An 11,224-nucleotide genomic window follows, 5' to 3' on the forward strand; every position below is an offset into this window, starting at 1 on the left:
CAATCTGAGTCGGACGCTCTAACCACTAGGCCATCAGATCGGTCAGCTATTTTAATGAATTCAGTTTAAAGTTCCAGAGTTATGGAATATGTTACATTGTCATAAAATGAAATTTCCTTGGTTTTGAAATTTGTTTTTTCGTTAGTGCCAAGGTAAGACTTTTCTCCTCAAGGATGAGTGTCAGAATATTTTGTCACGTTTTTTTTTATAGGATATCTAGCCCTTGAAGATGGCAGAATTTAATCTTGCACAACAGTGATCTTCTCAGACACGTATACAGCATCCAGGAACTTTCTGATGTCCTTGGTTTTCACCTTTGTTGACTGCTAGATGAATGCAGCTGATCTGGATACCATTTCACTATAATTTCCTCCTTCATCCTTGTTGCCTGTAGGAAGCTTCACTCCTGGCAGTATATCAACACGACGAAAGAATGTATCCCCTAAGAAGTTACGGACCTCGCAAACTCCTCCATTTTCCAGGATGGCAACATTGATAAGGAAGTGGGCATATACAGATCTCATTTTGCACAAGTAGCCCTTTGCCACTCCCTTAATCATAATTATAATGTGACTGAATACAGTCCGAACTGCTGTCATTTCCTTGCGCATGCCAAACCATTTGTAAACTTTGATGGTTTTTTTTTTTTTTTTGCTAACCAACGTGATGTCAGTGGAAAGATGCCGACTCGTCCTGCTCAATGCACCACGTGGCCCAGTGATGGTAACTCTTTGGGAATAGACTTGTGCAGTGATCCCTTCTGGGATCTTGAGAGTCTCACTTGTCAGCACGGTCTTCATTTTTCAATGAAAAACCGGGAAGAGATAGAAAACTGGAAGTTCACAAATATACTGGCGTATTTAAATACGTGACGGGGAGAAAATGAAGGAATGTGGTATATCATCAATGTGCCTCATATTTAATTTATTATGGAATTTCATGTTTATCCCATAAAATTATGGCTTTTAAGTATTTCCTAAAATAAAACAATAATGGTCAAATACAGTAAACTCAGTACTTATGAACACGAGGTGACAAAGGACATGCACGTGCAATTAGTTTTTAGATCGAAATTATCATTACGCATCTTAATCTCTTTATCTGTGCGTCTTGTATCTACTAGAGTAGCCGACACAAAACTTCAATGGGCTCAAGCCGACACAGAAACATGTATATTTCTGAGATGGGTTGAATGGTGGATTTTGCCAGTAACCCAACTTGCCAATAATCTGCAGTGCATATCTTATACAAGTGTATGTACCACTTTACAAATATGCATGTACATGTAAGAAATATACCGGACCTTTTCGATAAATTAGGCTTCACAATTTTGATTGACGGATCGATAGTTGTTTTGATTTTCTGGGTGGTGGTGGTGAGTGAGTGTTGGAAAGATAAATGTATTACTTTAGGGTGTATCTTTTTTGTACACCGGGCTATATGGACATAATTTCTCGATATATTTGTTTTGGAATGAATTTATCAAACTTTAATTTTACGATATGTTCTCAAAACAGATTTGAAGGACTCACATCGGATCATATGTTGGCAAATTGCGGTCTTTTAGGTGCAGTGAATCTGAGAATATTTAATAAAACACCAACGTTGAATAAGTAATCACTTACGCTTACTTTTGCACGCGCAAGAACCGGGATCACACCCCAGACAGGAGAGGCGGCAAAGGGAGCCTACCACCGCTGTGCTGCTCATTTAGCTATCTATTTACCAAATTCATCTCCAAAACTGTTTTGCCAGATTATGCGGTTCTACTCTTTTTAAATAAATTTTTAGGATATAAATGTTAATTAAAGTGTTTGTACCAGGTTCCGTAGTCTGCTTTACTATATTTCACCAATTTATGGTTGAATTCATTATTCTGACATTCGCTATTTGTTTGTTTACATGTATATTTCATGCGAAACATAATGACGCTTTTAATGACACCTTTGTTTCTAATATGTCTCATATCAAATGCGATTCTGTGTATCGCTGTAATTTGCAGTGTAATGTTGCTAGCTTGCTTGTTGCATTGAATTAACAATACCGAATTTTAATAATTAAAGGGCAACAAGGGACGTTAACATGTTTCGATCGACATTGGCTTCCTTATGAATTTTACGGCTGTTCACAAGTTTCATCAGAATTTGATTCCTTTGTACACGTTTTGTATAATTATGTTACCACGCATTAATCTTATTTTTTGACATATTTTTTCTTATATGCATTTCAACTACTTGTTCATTTTGCATGTATTGTACAAGAGCAGCCTATGGAAAGTTAGTTCATGATGCGTTATAACTGTACAGTCCTTCGCGTCATTCATTGTAAGGTCTTGTTTATAGTTACCAAAGTTGTACTCAACCATATAAGGACTTTTAAAACTGCAACTCTACTTTTAGATTGGGTTTAATGCTCGTTCGCTACACAACTTATAAAACATCATTGATGGACCAGTAGACATTGCATAATTGTCGCTGTATCTGTCGTTTCGGATAATTATCGTCGTGACAATGTCGAAGTTGGTGAGAAATTCATATATTTCCTTTCTGGCAACAACGCCATGAATGCCATTGCCAATACATCCACGTTGACATCGGCACCGTGATTGTTATTGTCGTCCTGCAAAAGTTTTCCCTCAATCTTCAAGAAGAGTTCACACTGGTGAAAATACTGACAAGTGTCCGGCCATTGTACAGTAATTCTATTTTAAATGATCCGAGGTCACCAAAAAAATCTTTCTAAGAATTTAGGCAATATCGTTCGCGATTCTCGGAAGTTCTACCTTACCCCAAGTTGAACCACCGTCTGGCGAAAATACCACAATGTTCTTCGCGTTAAGACCCCCGAACGTTCCACTCCACCCTTTAATGCCTTTTTGTAATTTTTTTTTATATTTATAGATTCAACTCTGTTACAGGCATATTTGGTTAAGAAAGATTATTAGCTGTTGTTTGTTGTATTTTACACTGCTAATGATAAGTTATGATAAAAAGTACATGTTGATAACACTTTAAATGCTGTTACTGCCTCCATTCTTGTATTATGTGATTTTAAGTCCTTTTACGTATTATAATCTAAAGATATAAAATGTATTGTGTGATTTTAATTCCTTTTGACGTATTATAATCTAAAGATATAAGCTAATTGTAACTCATTATACCCGATAGGTTCCTAGATGAAGGACAATACTCAGTATTTCTTTTATAAACAGTATGTGGCGTTCTGTCGTATTGGGGTGGGGTTCTCCCAATATAATTTAATTAAATTAAATTGAAAGTTCCACCCTGGCTCGTTAGGTTAGAAAGTCAAATTAGTGATGATGTAGATTTACAGCTCTGAGCCCCCAGTCAGCAATGCCGACGGTTAAATTATAGAGAACACGAAGATGAAATTCAATCAATAACAATTTAATAAATGTGATAATTTAAAAACGATAACTTCCAATCACTCGTCTTTCCCTCGACCAAGTGACAGCCTAATTCATCCCGTGATTTACAGTGTGAGTTCGATTTTCCCCCTGTCCTTGCATCTACTCATCTATTTCTTCCCGCTGATTCTTCCTTCTTTCCGTTCCTCTAACTCCTTCTTTGTCTCTGTTTCCTCTCTACTATCTCCTCCAGCTTCGCTCCAGACTTCAACTTCTCCTTTCTTCACCTTTCCCTCTCTATTATCTCCTCCTCCAATTCCGCTCCCAGACTTCAACTTCTCCTTTCTTCTCCTTCCCTCCTTTCCTCCGTCTCTCTATCTGAGACTACGGGACCAAACTTTAACTGGTCTGTCCCTCAAAGCTTCCGTTTGATGCTTTCTGTACTTAGACCTTCCCGCTCTAAGATTTTCTCGCCAATAACGAATGGCTATTCGGAGTTACGCTAACCTCTTCTCTGGGTAATTTCTCTCAGCGAACTAACTTTTGCCGGAAAACGCAGGGATATCATTCTACCCAAATCAAGGTCTCCCCCTATCTCGATTCTGATTGGGTGGCGCTGTGCCCCTGTCCAATCGTCTTAGCGGCCAGTTCAACCTGTCTGTCTGTTTGCAGGGGAAAGAAGTTAGGACACTCCCACTTCTTCATGCAATTTCTTTTGATCTGGGAACATTTCGACACCTAGGTGATAACTGGCTATCGGGCGCCTCGCAACTCCGATGTCCGGTTCTTCTATTCTAGCCACAACAGTCTTACGTAACGGATTAGTGCTAGCCTTCAGCAATGTTCGACATCAAACAATGACCCGTCAGAATTACCTTGATTATACATGTTTCAAACTGGGCTACTCTGGGTCGGGGTAAACATGACACAGTATAATGAATTAGTGTTTGCAAGACAGCAGCACTTATGACTGGCTTATGACATCCTATTTCATCTGTCACTTCAGACTGGCTTATGACATCTTAACTATTCTGTCACTTCAGACTGGCTTATGATATCTTAACTAATCTATCACTTCATACTATCGTATGTCATCCTAACTAATCTTACAGTAGTTAAGATGTCATAAGTCAGTCTGAAGTGACATATTAGCTAGGATATCATATGCCAGTATGGATTGATAGAGCAGTTAAGATGTCATAAGCCAGTCTGAGGTGACAGATTAGCTAGAATGTCATATGCTAGTATCAAATGATTGAGTAGTTAAGATGTCATAAGTCAGTCTGAAGTGACAGATCAGCTAGAATGCCATATGCTAGTATCAAATGATTGAGTAGTTACGATGTCGTAAACCAGTCTGAAGTGACAGATTAGCTAGAATGCCATATGCTAGTATCAAATGATTGAGTAGTTACGATGTCGTAAACCAGTCTGAAGTGACAGATTAGCTAGAATGCCATATGCTAGTATCAAATGATTGAGTAGTTACGATGTCGTAAACCAGTCTGAAGTGACAGATTAGCTAGAATGCCATATGCTAGTATCAAATGATTGAGTAGTTACGATGTCGTAAGTCGGTCTGATTATCATTATTTTATGTACTATATGGTGCTACAAATTTCCATAAATTCTAAGAAAATGAGCACTTTTCAAATAACAATATGACTCATCCCTCCTCCGCCTCACCCCCTCCAGTCAAACCCGTCCTGAGAATGCATTATGGTTTCAGATAACGTGTTCTAAATTCAATGCGAACTGTAATCAAAACATCGGATAAATCTGCTTTCTTACGCATTGTTACGTTTTCTTCTTGGACTAGTGGATGTAACATTTGTATTCTACTTCTACCAATCCAAATAAATAAATTCATTTAGCATCATGTCCTCTACAATTTTCACCCTGGAACATATACTATGCAGATAAAAAACGCAGTTGTATTATAGGGAGATAACTTTTTCCATACTGTTGTACATTGATATTGAGGTAAACAAAGTAATCATAACTGAAAGGAGATAACACTTTGCCATAATGTTATACTCTGAATTTGAATCACTGGATTGCACTTTCTTAAAATAATGTCTTATTTCACTTGAAATCAGCGTAATAGTACAGTACTATTCTAAAACTCAGATTGTTGCTTATAGAGACCACCCGGTCTACTTTAGTCTTACTAAATATTATTTGTTATTGTTTACTAAGACACTTGTCAGCAAATGATAGACTATACACGGTGGGCAGTATGTCTGGTGGAGGAAAGAACCCATGAAAACCCACGGAAGAACCACTGACCCAACTGAAGCTAGTTTCCTGCTTCCTCACATACTCACGCTGGTCGATCTGAGCACCCTAGACCACTTAGCTACCTGGGGCTTCTCACTAAATCTTATTTGAGTTACCTAATTAGGCAAAGACACTTGATTCAGGGGTAAACTAACGTGTACACTCACCAATCAACGTTAATTAATTTATGTTAATTGGTGAGTGTACACATTAGTTTACCCCCGAATCAAGTGCCTGTGTAGTTAGGGGATAAAATGTACATCTCTACACGAATAAAGAATAATAATTGTACGATAGTATATGCCCAGTCATACTGAGTCGTTCAAAGTTATGTGGAATGTTCTTTGGGCCTAAATAGCAAAAACGTATTTTAAGCTCACCTACACTGCATGATCCACATTCCTAGTGAAGCATTACGATTTACGTAATTACATAATCCGTATAGCAAGTACAGTGAGGTCAACAGATGATCTTCGAAAGGGTTATAAAAAAAACCCTGGTCACACATAAAACTATGTGAATGATCAGTTTAGACATACCACATATGCTTGCTTATGTGTCGAGTACAACTGTAACCGGCATAGACCCAGATCTACCGTCGGATATTGCGCCGACAGATCTGGGCCTGTATAGTTTGTTAGGACTTATCAGTAGAACAAGCAATATAGACCCTGATCGGCAGGTGCATTATACTACGGAAGATCAGGATGTTTATTGTTTGCAGTTTGTCTTTACTTATAATCAAATACAGATGGTACTAAGAAGAAAAATATAAGGGGAGTGGACCATCTCTGTGCATATTATAGGTGGAGTATACATTTTTGACCTCGATCAGTAACGGGAACCTAACAAATGTTTGTCCACATAAAAAAACTTCAAAAGAAAAAAATGAAATTTATTTTATATGGCTATTCGAAAAGAAGCTGTTTAAATAAAAACCCTTTAAAAAAAGACACTGGTCTCTGGAAGAGATGCTTGAAACATCTCATTCTTTTTAGATAATTAATTCACAGAGAGTAAGTCCAGGTTTAGCAGAGGTAGTACACAATGTTACACGTACACGATGGCATCAATACTAATTGGTGTGAAATCTTAATGTATGAATATATACCGTATCTACCTAACTAATGCATATATTGTACTCATATTTAGTTCTGTTCATCCGTCCGTCTGGCTGTCAGACAATACCTGTTAAGCAAATTATCTTTTAAAGAAATTATTGAGGCAAACCAGACCAAACTCGAAACGTGGAAGCCTTTCCAATAACCGATTTGATCCTGGTAAGTGGTACAAATATTGTGACCTTTTGGTGTCCTTTCTTTCAAAAGCTTTTTGATCCAGTATTTAGTATGCGGCAACAATAGTTGAACGGGGACCAATCAGCATGAAAGCATGATGTCAAGATATCTTAATTTTTCCACCTACTTACAGCGAAACTTGTCCTTACAGACATCTTCAAAATAGACCAATGCTCTTAAATGGATAACATTTATCGGTTTCTTATCTCGTATATATGACGTTTTTACTACCCTAGATTAATTACAATTACCGTATATAGAATTGTAATGGCCCCCTGTCTGTCCCTTTGTATGCAGGTTTCACTGTAACTGATATTGTTTTCATTTACACTGTTATTAACATTAAACTGACCGTTCCGGTGGCATAAGTGGTTATAGCGCCCACCTTGGATGCGGGAGATCGCGGGTTCGAACCCCGGCGGAGTCATGCCAAAGACTTATAAAAACGGTACCAGCAGATGTCTCGTCTGGCTCTCAGCATTAAGAGGTTAGTGTTAGGACTGGCCTGCCTGGCGTCAGGATAATGTGAATAAGTGTGACATCATGCTACATGTCTACATAATCTTCATCATCATTGGCGGCTGAATCTCGAGAGACCATGGGCGTAGCGCCCTTGGAGTGTCGTCTGTCTCTGGGGGTTTGGCAACGTCTGCTGTGGCTGTGCAGGCCTATAAACTGACACACTGCAGACATCGTCGCGATTTAACTGGAAAATTGTTAAATCCAAATCACACACACATTAACATTAAACTATGACACCAAGCTTATAAGATATCTTACACACAAGTGAATTTCCACTCCATTGGAGGAAATATTAACTAGCAACTTGGAAATCTGTCACTCAAACCAACATTACAGAAGATCTGGCCCAATTGTGCCCGAAATATCTCTCGCATGTTTCAGTTCTAGGCATAAAATATTGTCCTTTGACCTTCAGTAATACCAATGGCACAATCCTAACAAACTTTCCTATAATTCGTCTTGCTAGATTTTTTTCCATTCCGACTGTCAAAATGGGGATTGACGCGTTTTTTCTTTCAGAAAGAAATCCCTTTTAGTTTAACAACGATTTAGTCATGGTCAGGCAGATGACTGCATTCAAACTCTGGGGTAACGTATGATTCGTTTGAATCTTTTTCATATACAAATATATTTTCCTGTATTCAGTTGGCATGTACACCCAGTCTCAATACTATCAATCTATACCCAAAGTAGGTGACAGTAACGCATAGTTCAGATGCCTTTGACCATGCTGAACTTTTTGCGCAGTGAAGCCTTTTGTATGTCTGTGTTTTCAAATCTTAAGCGTACTGTTACATTGTAATAAGCTCTCCCATCCCCATCCCAGGGAATACATTTGAATCCACACAAGCATCTATGACAATGTCTTCAAAAGTTGAGTTTGTAGTAGCTTCTTATGCCCATTTTAATGCGCAATGCCGACAGAGTGCCGATACATTGTAACATGCCAAACCTTTCCAAAGAATACACCTGCGCCATCATCAGGTCCTAACCTGAAGCTTGCAGCGACTTCTCATGCCAATATGACACTGCAAAGCTTGATTAGCGTGCAGTTACACTGTAATGTACTCCCTCTTCCGATGGAATACAACTGTACCAAGATAGGATATATATGAACATGGAAGCTTTCAGCAACTTCTCATGCCCCTGTAACTGTAACGTTTGAACAGAATACAATTAAGTTGTGAAGTGCTCCCCTCGCTCCTGAGTGAGGAAACAACACGGAAGCTGGCAATCGACGGGCTTTAAGTCCCACTCGATTGGCATAGGGAAGGGGCGCCACGGCCAGCTTTGACAGTGAAAGGGATCATCACGTCCCACTGGCCGACTATCGCCCGCCTCAAGCCGGGCAGTCCCCGGTCAGTAAGGTGTTGGCCCGCCAACGTCTGCCTGCTCCAGTGGGTGCATGGAGCTCAGTGTGTTGTTCAGCATGACAAGCAGACGGAAATTCCTCACCAGACAAAAGAAGCAAGAAACCAACAAAGAGGACTCTAGCTCTGGGCTGCGTGCTGGCGCCGACCCGTTTCGGGATCTTCTTCTCCCTGCTCCTTTCCTACGCCTTCGACTAGTCCACTAATGACGTATATCTGCACACCAGGTCCGACGGGAGGCTGTTTAACCTGGCACGACTGTGCTCGAAGACCAAAGTGAGATCGGTGCTCATCAGGGAGATGCTCTTTGTGGATGATGCGGCTCTTGTGACCCACACCGAGGATGCCCTCCAGAGACTGGAAGACCATTTCGCTGATGCCTGCAAGCAGTTCGGGCTCACCATCAGTCTGAACAAGACAAACTTCAGCGTGCAAGAAGCCACCACTGCCCCTTCCATCAAAATCGACGGTGTCACCCTGGAAGTAGTCAACAACTTTACTTACCTGGGGTCAACCATCAGCAACACTCTCTCGCTCGATGTGGAGCTGGGCAGAAGGTTTGGAAAGGCAAACACCATCATGGCACGACTAACGAAGAGGGTGTGGGAAAAAAACGTGCTGACAGAGCACACCATGATCCAAGTCTACCAGGCCTGCACCTATATAAGGCAAGAGCATCGGCTTAACTCCTTCTATATACGGTGCCTAAAACGCATCCTGTAAATCTGCTGGCAAGACCACGTCCCACACAGCGAGATCCTGCAGCGTGAAATTATCCCCAGCATGTACTCCCTGCAGAGCAAACTCCTCCTTCGATGGTTGGGACACGCATGAAGGATGGGAGGCTGCCAAAAGACATCCGATATGGACAGCTGGCCACTGGCACCAGAAGAGTCGGCCGCCCCTCACTCCGTTTCAAGGATGTGTGCAAGAGGGACATGAAGGTATGCGACATTTCACCCGAGGGCTGGGAAGTGCAGGCCGAGGACAGAGGCACCTGGAGGCAGTCGCTGCTGTGAGGAGAGGCCAGCTCGCGGAAGAGAAACGTGAGAGAAAGAAGAGCGCGGTATCAACCACAGCAACTAAGACTTCCCAGTATGTCTGCACCAACTGCAATAAGGACTGTCGCTCACGCATAGGCATGCACAGCCACATCAGACATTGCCAAAACCACAAAGACAGACGACTCTCCAAGGGCGCTACTCGCATGGTTTCTTGAGACTGAGCCGCCAATGATGATGTTGGCATCGTCATAATTGATGCGAATAGCTTCTAATCTACATCGTCATAATTCATGGAAATTACTTCTAATCTACATCGTCATAAATCATGCGAATTACTTCTAATCTACATCGTCATAAATCATGCGAATTGCTTCTAATCTACATCCTCATAATTCATGCGAATTACATTTAATCTACATAATTATAATTCATGCTAAAAACTTTTAATTACTTGCACAGCTCAAATTCTTAAGATCATTGAAATCTGCATATTAATGGAGCTTGACGACTCGATGCACAAAGCCTAGAATGCGTTGATGTAACAAACTGTATTGACTTATTTCTCCTTTTATAATCAGTGTTTGTTTATGACAATATCTGAAGCAGAGTTATATTGATATTCGATGTGTAAATGCATCCAGATGCAAAAATAAATAATAGATTTTTCAGTTATTTGTATATTGGATTTTAAGGTGACTTTGGATTTGTGTTCACATAAAACGTAGCAGTGGTTAGTATACGTAGAGCAAAATTATTGTAGTGATTTAGAAGCCTGACAATTAGCACGTGTATTTTGCAACGGTAATACTGACATTCTTTTTCATCATATCAATTTGTAAAATTTGTAAATGAACTGTATTACGGGAAATTTGAAACATCATGTACTGTATAAAAATATACAAGGTAATTTATTCGTTTTTATTTCATCAGTTTGTGTTCACATGATCATTTTTATTTCATCAGTTTGTGTTCACATGATCGTTTTTATTTCATCAGTTTGTGTTAACATGATCGTTTTTATTTCAACAGTTTGTGTTCACATGATCATTTTTATTTCATCAGTTTGTGTTCACATGATCGTTTTTATTTCATCAGTTTGTGTTCACATGATCGTTTTTATTTCATCAGTTTGTGTTCACATGATCGTTTTTATTTCATCAGTTTGTGTTCACATGATCGTGTACACTATGCAAGTTCCTCGATACCAATCATCATTTGTGTTAGATGTTTATAGATGGGGTAGCGGTGGTGGTGTATACATGAAGCAAACGAAACTTAAAATGACATTATGTAAATAAAACTAGTTTTGAGTCTTGTAATAAAGAACAGCTGTACTGTGGCACTTTCAACGCGTAAACTATATGTTATCAGTCGACTAAGGCA

At 39.6% G+C, this 11,224-nt stretch overlaps 1 pseudogene; it reads right to left on the reverse strand.

Moving 5' to 3' along the window:
- Nucleotides 1–239: 239 nt before the first annotated feature.
- Nucleotides 240–800, reverse strand: LOC149785520 (large ribosomal subunit protein uL6 pseudogene; annotated as a pseudogene).
- Between the last annotated feature and the right edge of the window lie 10,424 nt (nucleotides 801–11,224).

Source organism: Sinohyriopsis cumingii, chromosome 13 (genome assembly GCF_028554795.1).
Source record: "Sinohyriopsis cumingii isolate HCF-2022 chromosome 13, ASM2855479v2, whole genome shotgun sequence".
NCBI classification, from domain to species: Eukaryota; Metazoa; Mollusca; class Bivalvia; order Unionida; family Unionidae; genus Sinohyriopsis; species Sinohyriopsis cumingii.